This window comes from Lathyrus oleraceus, chromosome 1 (genome assembly GCF_024323335.1).
Source record: "Lathyrus oleraceus cultivar Zhongwan6 chromosome 1, CAAS_Psat_ZW6_1.0, whole genome shotgun sequence".
NCBI classification, from domain to species: Eukaryota; Viridiplantae; Streptophyta; class Magnoliopsida; order Fabales; family Fabaceae; genus Lathyrus; species Lathyrus oleraceus.
The window spans coordinates 375,207,695-375,215,194 of NC_066579.1; positions in this window are offsets into that span (position 1 = coordinate 375,207,695).

Below are 7,500 nucleotides of genomic sequence, written 5' to 3' on the forward strand. Positions count from 1 at the left end.
ATATTAACGATGTTTGAACGACTCAACCACGAATCACGGGTTTGCTGAGAGTCACGAGCATGGAGTCTCGGTTAAGAACCACCCAAAGGGAGTGTACTAGGGTTTAAACCTGCCAGACATGTTCTACCAGAGGTTCCCATAATCATCGTTCCATCTTTCGAATATTATCGGAGGAACGAATACTCGTTTTCCAAAAATATTCTCAAGAGAAACTCTTATGAGTGTAGTATCGCGTGACAATCGCATCAGAACTTACATCTGAACGACCTCCGCACTACGTCCTAAAAATAGGCCAAGATGGGTTTGGTAAACTAAGGTCCTTGGCTTCTAAGGCACATGATTGAACGAATAATGCCTAATCACAAATAACTTGTGTGACATTATTAATCCAACATGACCTCCACCAAGTGAATGGACTCGCAAGTCAACTGGCTAAGGAATACTCCACACCAGTCGACAAGACTATGCCATTCTCCTATCCTAGAGTGCACTCGAGTTCGGGTATAGAACTCATCTCACAGAGATCACCAAAGCAAACAGCAATTGTATATCAAGCAATTCAAACATTACAATCAATACAGTTATCCCAAATTGTACAAAAATATGTCAAATAACAAATAATAATATATCACACAACAATGGTGAAAAGTAGGCAATACCACCAAGGATGTTATCCCCAGCAGAGTCGCCACTTTTCTGTAGCGGTGTATTCGTCGCTATATGATCTATCAATTAAATCATAAGCAAAGCATACAATGAACATAGAGTCGCCACCGCACTTTTATTTATCCTAAGGACTGGCTAAAAAGCGAACAAAAGCCTAAGAAGTTTTACACGTAGAAAACCAATGAAAAGATCAGAGATCGGGGTAAGGGGTAAATTACGCAAAGGGAAGGTGTTAGGCACCCAATGCGTCCTAGGTACTCCTAGGGAGCCCTTTTCACAATTGTTGTTTGAAAATTATTATTTGTTTTGACATAAGTATTGTGCAAACATGATTGGGATGATGAGGAAAGAATGTACATGTTAATTATTTTTGTGTTCGAACGGATGAACCCGTTGCCTACGTACCTTCCATCAAAGGTAAGGATCAAAACGCCGTAGTTCGGCTAAAAATTTCCAAAAGTTAGTGAGTTCAATTTTAAACAATAGCACTTAAGGTTCTTCATTATCAATGGGAGAAAACTCGACCAAGACCAACATCCACCATGCGAGGATAGCTTCGACGTACTAGAGGGGTTAACCCTGTTGTCGCATTACGCGAAAAACCGGCGGGAAAACAAGAACAACAGAGCCGCCACCGTGCGTTATTTATCCCAAAAAGAGGGAAAGGAAACACTCAGAGTAAACCTGGGAAAGACATGGTCTCGCGACCAAAGAGAATGGGTTCGGGAGTCGGTTATGCGAAGGGAAGGTATTAGCACCCCTACGCATCCGTAGTACTCTACGGGATCCACGCACAAAAGGAAGGAAAATGGTTGCTATAACACTGCTCAAACTCACACACACTGGCTGAAAAGAGACAAAGGAAACTGACTGAAACTGACTCGGCAGGATATCGTATCCTGGGCCTACTTAGTCTATCAGGCATAGACATCAGAGTCGAAGTAGTTCGGACTGGGGAAACGACACATGCTCGCTAGGATATCGCATCCTATGCATACGTATCTTCTCGGACGAGAGAAGAATCAGAGCATTCGTAGCTCGGCTGACACGCACACAAACAAACAAAGGCAAACATGGAGCCTGAATGCCAATCACAGGTCTTACATCAGCATCCGAACCAAAACACACGCACACTGGAACCTAACTGCCACTCGATGGACTTACATCAGCTTCCAAGCACACAACAGGACAAAACAAAGACACGGGCGCCAAATTACTAAGGAGTCAGGCACTCGAGCCTAGCAACTGTCAAACAACACACACAAAAAGAAAAAAGGCGCCCGGAGAGATCAGCTCAATCTCCTGCCTACGTACCTCATCTGGTATGAGGATCAGGGCGACGTAGTTCCCCTACAGAGGGAAAAAGGATTAGCCTAACCAGATAACAGAGGGAGACACAACACTAGGGAGACTACGACTCGAGCCTAGATGTTGTCATGCAAAATCAACCCTAAGTTAAGGTTTCTAGCTAACTGGCACAGGGAGCCAGCCTATCCTAGTCATGACTTGCACAGGAAGCAAGCCACACACACACTTAACTTGCACAGGAAGCAAGCCAAGCAAAACCTAACTTGCACAGGAAGCAAGTCTAAACTAACCCTAACTTGCACAGGAAGCAAGTCAAACAAACATACAAGCACAGATAGCACACACTATACACAAGCAAGTGGCTCAAACAAGGGTTAGGTTTTAGTCGAGGGGTCATATCAACCTAAACAAACAAACCTCTGGAACTGGGTGAATGTGCTCTTAACCTTGCCATTGAGGGGCTAAGGTGAAGCAGATGAAAGGTGAGTGAAGATAAGACTTCACAGCTCTTATCCCTGGCCTGGGAGAGCTTAAGACAAGAATGTGTGGGTTCAGAAAGTGGGAACCCTTCTACACATTTAGAACTGACTCAACTGTACAATTGTACAAGATCTTGGGTTTGTATCTGCAATGCATCAACACAGTGGTGTGAGCAAAACAGATGACACACTGAATAGCAGGGGATAGGTTGCATATCCCTTGGGTTCTGCCAATTGCCTCTTCACTTAGGAGGTCTTTGACTCTATGCAAGGACAAAAGTAAACAGTCACAAACATTGCCTCTTAAGGAGGGCTTCAGACAGTTGCCTGGCCAAGTAACAGGCCAGGTCTTCCAGACTACATGAAGTTAGGAAGTATACCTCAATGCAAATTTCTTAAACAAAGCAAAGCAAAAGTTCACAAGGAACTAAGCAACTAAAAGCACCTGAAACAGTCAAGCAGATGTTAGTATGCAACTTCAAAACAAAGCAAAAAGAAACAGACATCGACAGTTAATTAGAGGCAAATGGATGTGCAAGGCACAAGGCTTAAGGCATGTGAGCCAAGCCACCTACAAAACAAACAAGTTAGACAATGATATTTAAGCAAGCTCAATCAAAAAGAATTGGTCTCGTTGGTCATTTGTTGGTCAACCTGAAAACATGAGCTCAAAGGTGAGTAACAGGACCACTAGAACAAGCCTAGGGTCAAAAAGGAATGAAAAAGTCAAAACAGCAAAGGGCAAGCATCCAAAATCATGTTCAAACAATCAAGAAACAAAACCAATTGGGTTCATATTCATATCATGCATCATCATCATTTCATGAACAAATTAGGTCAAGGTATAGCAAACAGAAGCTCATAGAAGTCAACAGCAAGACTTGCATCAAAACCAATCTTAAACATTTCCAAAAATCACCAAATAAATCATGATCAATCACAACCCACAGCATGGTAAGCATGTCAAATTTCATCTCATTTGGACAAGTGGAAGGCAGTCAATGAAAATCAGAAAGTCAAAGCAATTTTGGACATGCTCAATGAAGTCAACCAAACATGCATCAACTTAGAAAAATCATAAATCAGAGATGGTGTATGATAAATGAATGGGACTAAAACCATGGCAAAGATGAGTATGTCTAGTTATCTCATGTAAAATTTCATGTCCATCTAATAAAGTATGAGAATTTCACAAATGAAATGGGGACAAGTGTCACCAAAAGTCAACATATGACTAAACAAGGGAGAAAATCTCAAACAATTAGGAAATGCCACAAATAATTCCAAGAAAATTCACATGTAAGCTAGACATACAAGAGTAGGTTCATGCAAAAAAATCAGATCAATTGGAGGTCAAGAAGCATGGTATCAAAAATCATCAAGTTGGACATCAATGGTGTGACACAAATTGTCACACCCTAATTCAAAAAATCATATCTCACAAACCAGCAATGATAAATTCACAAACTCTACACCAAAATCACCATGAGTGTGTCTAGTTTAAGCACAAAAAATTTGGGAGCCATTGGACAAAGTATCACCATTTCACAAATGTTTTGGCAAAGTGTACAAAATGTGCATACATGTCACAAACCCTAATACCAATTAAAATCCATTGATCAAAAAAATCTGGAAAAATTATGATAAAAAAGTAGAGTTCATGATGAAGCTAATGCAAAAAATCCCATTAAATTTGGATTAAAATTGGAGATGTTATGATTTTTGTAAGTTGGTGATCAAAAATGGAATAAAATGAAAAACAACATGAGTTTAATAGGTCATGTGCCACGACCGGTGGCATTTTTGTAAATATCCAGGCCACTTAACAAAACGCTGCCGTTTTGGGCCATGAAATGAAATAATTTGATTGGCTCTGGAAGCTACAGCCATGCGTACGTGTGAATAAGACAAAAATTCTGGGCAGCTTCAAGGAGGGTTAGGGTTTCGCGTACAGTAACCACGTTCATCATCCCAAATCGAGTTTGACCAGAATTTTTCCAGAAATCAAGATTGAGTACACATAAATGATCAGCAAGCAATGACAAACATGAATCCATCATTGGTTTCCATTAAAACACCATACAAGTCATGAATCGAGCAAAATAAATAAGCATCATCAAACTTGAAAGCAGTATAACTTCACAAATACTCAACCATTTTTGGTGATTCAAGTTCCCACATGACCAGCACATCAAGGCCTAACTAAAGCATGTTGTAGTTTTAAGAATAGTGGAACTCGAAAAACTCACCAAGGTTGAAGTACAGTCGTGGTACAGTGGTTCTTTGGTGATTTTGATTCGAAACAGATGAAGCAAGGCCCTCCAAATGATGATTGGTGAAGAAAGCTTGGTTCATGGATGCTTGCTCGTGCTTGAAATCCAATCTGCCATGGCTATGCTCTTTAAAAACAGTGCTAGAAAAGGAGCTTCCAGTTGGGAAAACATGGTGAAAACAAGCTCACAAGGTTGCTTGGATGATGGAACAATGCTAGCCAAGTCGTGCTCTTTGAAGGTTTTTGGAAGAACTTGGAAAAATGCAAGCAAGATGGATTTTTTTAGAGAGAGTGAATTTCTGTGTTAGATGTGTTTGATGGCTGCTTCTAGAGGTTTCAAATGACAGAAAATGATGGTTAAAGTTTGCTGTTTTATGATACAAAGCATGGTCCATGGATATGTGGGATAGGTTTGGTGAGAAAATGTACTTTCTTTCCAAATTTCAAGCAAGCTAGCATGGGCTGTATGTACTGCATAAAAATGACTTTGCAACATGTCTCAAATGCATTTTCAGACCAATTCCCAATGGCCAAAATGATGGAAAAGGTTTATTTTGAAAAGTCAAAATTTCACTCACTTGAAATTAATTAAGGCAAGTCCAAAAATGCCATTTTGATTGGTGAAGTTTTGGTACATGAAAGTTACATTTTTGGAAAGAGGGGATCAAATGTGACTTGTAGGAAAAAACCCCACCCAAATTGGCCAAATGGTTTGAGAGATATGGCCTTTTGAAGTTCAAGAATTTTTGAAAATGATTTGATCATAACTTGCCAACCATACATGGGAATTGAGAGTTCTTGGACTTTTTGGAAATGGGAGAACAAGATCTTCAACTTTCATGTTGGGCAAAAATTCATTTGAAGCTTGTATCATGATGTAAGTTTGAGGATCAAGACTTTCCATTTTTGGTAAGTTTCAGTTACAGGTCCAGTTTCCATTTTTTGGAAATTTCTGATCTGGCTTCAAATTCTTCCATGATGGTGTTTGACATGATATATGAGGCCTATTGGGACATGAATAAGCTCTCTCAAACCAAATCCAACCATCAAAACCATAAAATCAACCACAGTTGACCAAGTTTGACTTTTTAGGGTTTCTGACTGACTGTGCATTGACTGATGACTTCTGAACATCCAATCCTTGACCAAAACACTTCAAATGGATCCCCAAGTCATGTGAACATGTTGGACCAACCCTAGGGCCTTGGCTCCTTGAGAATTGTGCTTGCTTGCTTGACTGACTGATCTCCTGACCAGTTTGACCTAATTTCTTGATTGGCTTGCACTTGAGGCAAAAGAGGCAATGCAATGCTATGCAATGGACCATGATATGCTATGACCTAATATGAAAATGTATGTACAATGATAGGTGCAAATTTGAGGTGCTACAGCTGCCCCTATTCAATCAACTGGGAACCCGAATGGATGAGAGCAACGGCTGTCAGACTTTCAGGGTAAACAGGGATTGAATACCAAGAACCGTAGAATTTGCACAATACAGGGATCCAGCAATGGAAACGTCCACTGGGATTTGATATTTATTGCTGGGTATGTATTTTTTGGTTTTGTTTTCAAAGGGTACAGCCACATCCAGACATCACAACGATGGTGAACGGGAACAACAATCACAACTAGATGCCAACGGACAACTAGGAAAAACTCAACGTTTATCGGGACCAACGGAGAGGTAACCAGACGTTATTGAATGACTGGAAGGGATACAACCATACGTCAACGGACGAAATGGGAAAAACTCAACGTTTACCAAGACCAACGGAGAGGTAAATCCACATGGGGACAGGTACAACTAGACGTCATAGGACGAATAGGAAAAACTCGACGTTTATCGACACCAACGGAGAGGAGGAAACTCTACTGGGGAGAGTGAACACAACCAAATCATCAACGGATGATTGGGAAAAACTCGACGTTTATCGACACCAACGGAGAGGAGGAATACTTCTTCGATCTGAGAATCGGAAATTGGCCTGAACGCCACTTCGGTCTGAATACCGGAAAATTGGTCTGAGTGCCATGAGTACATCGACCTGATCGTCGGAAACTCCTTCGGTCTGAATACCGGAAAATTGGCCTGAGTGCCATGAGTACATCGACCTGATCGTCGGAAACTCCTTCGGTCTGAATACCGGAAAGACATAAGTACATCGACCTGATCGTCGGAAACTTCTTCGGTCTGAATACCGGAAAAACATAAGTACATCGACCTGATCGTCGGAAACTTCTTCGGTCTGAATACCGGAAAAACATAAGTACATCGACCTGATCGTCGGAAACTCCTTCGGTCTGAATACCGGAAAGACATAAGTACATCGACCTGATCGTCGGAAACTTCTTCGGTCTGAATACCGGAAAAACATAAGTACATCGACCTGATCGTCGGAAACTCCTTCGGTCTGAATTCCGGAAAGACATAAGTACATCGACCTGATCGTCGGAAACTTCTTCGGTCTGAATACCGGAAAAACATAAGTACATATTATCTATAGCCGTCAAAACGTAGATAATACACTCGCATGGAAGATTATCCATAACCGGGTTGTAGGTTGTTAAATGAATAATCGACCGAAAAGAAAGGCATCTGGGTACCAGACTAGGTATGCAAAAGATGACCAATCAAAAGAGGATAAAGTTGCTTATTCGGAGCAAGTATCCAAAAAAAAAGGGGAAGACCCAATGGGGACAATACTGCTTGATCAAGGCAAGTATCCAGAGGGGAAAGAATATCAATATCACAAACCGGATACTGATAACTGC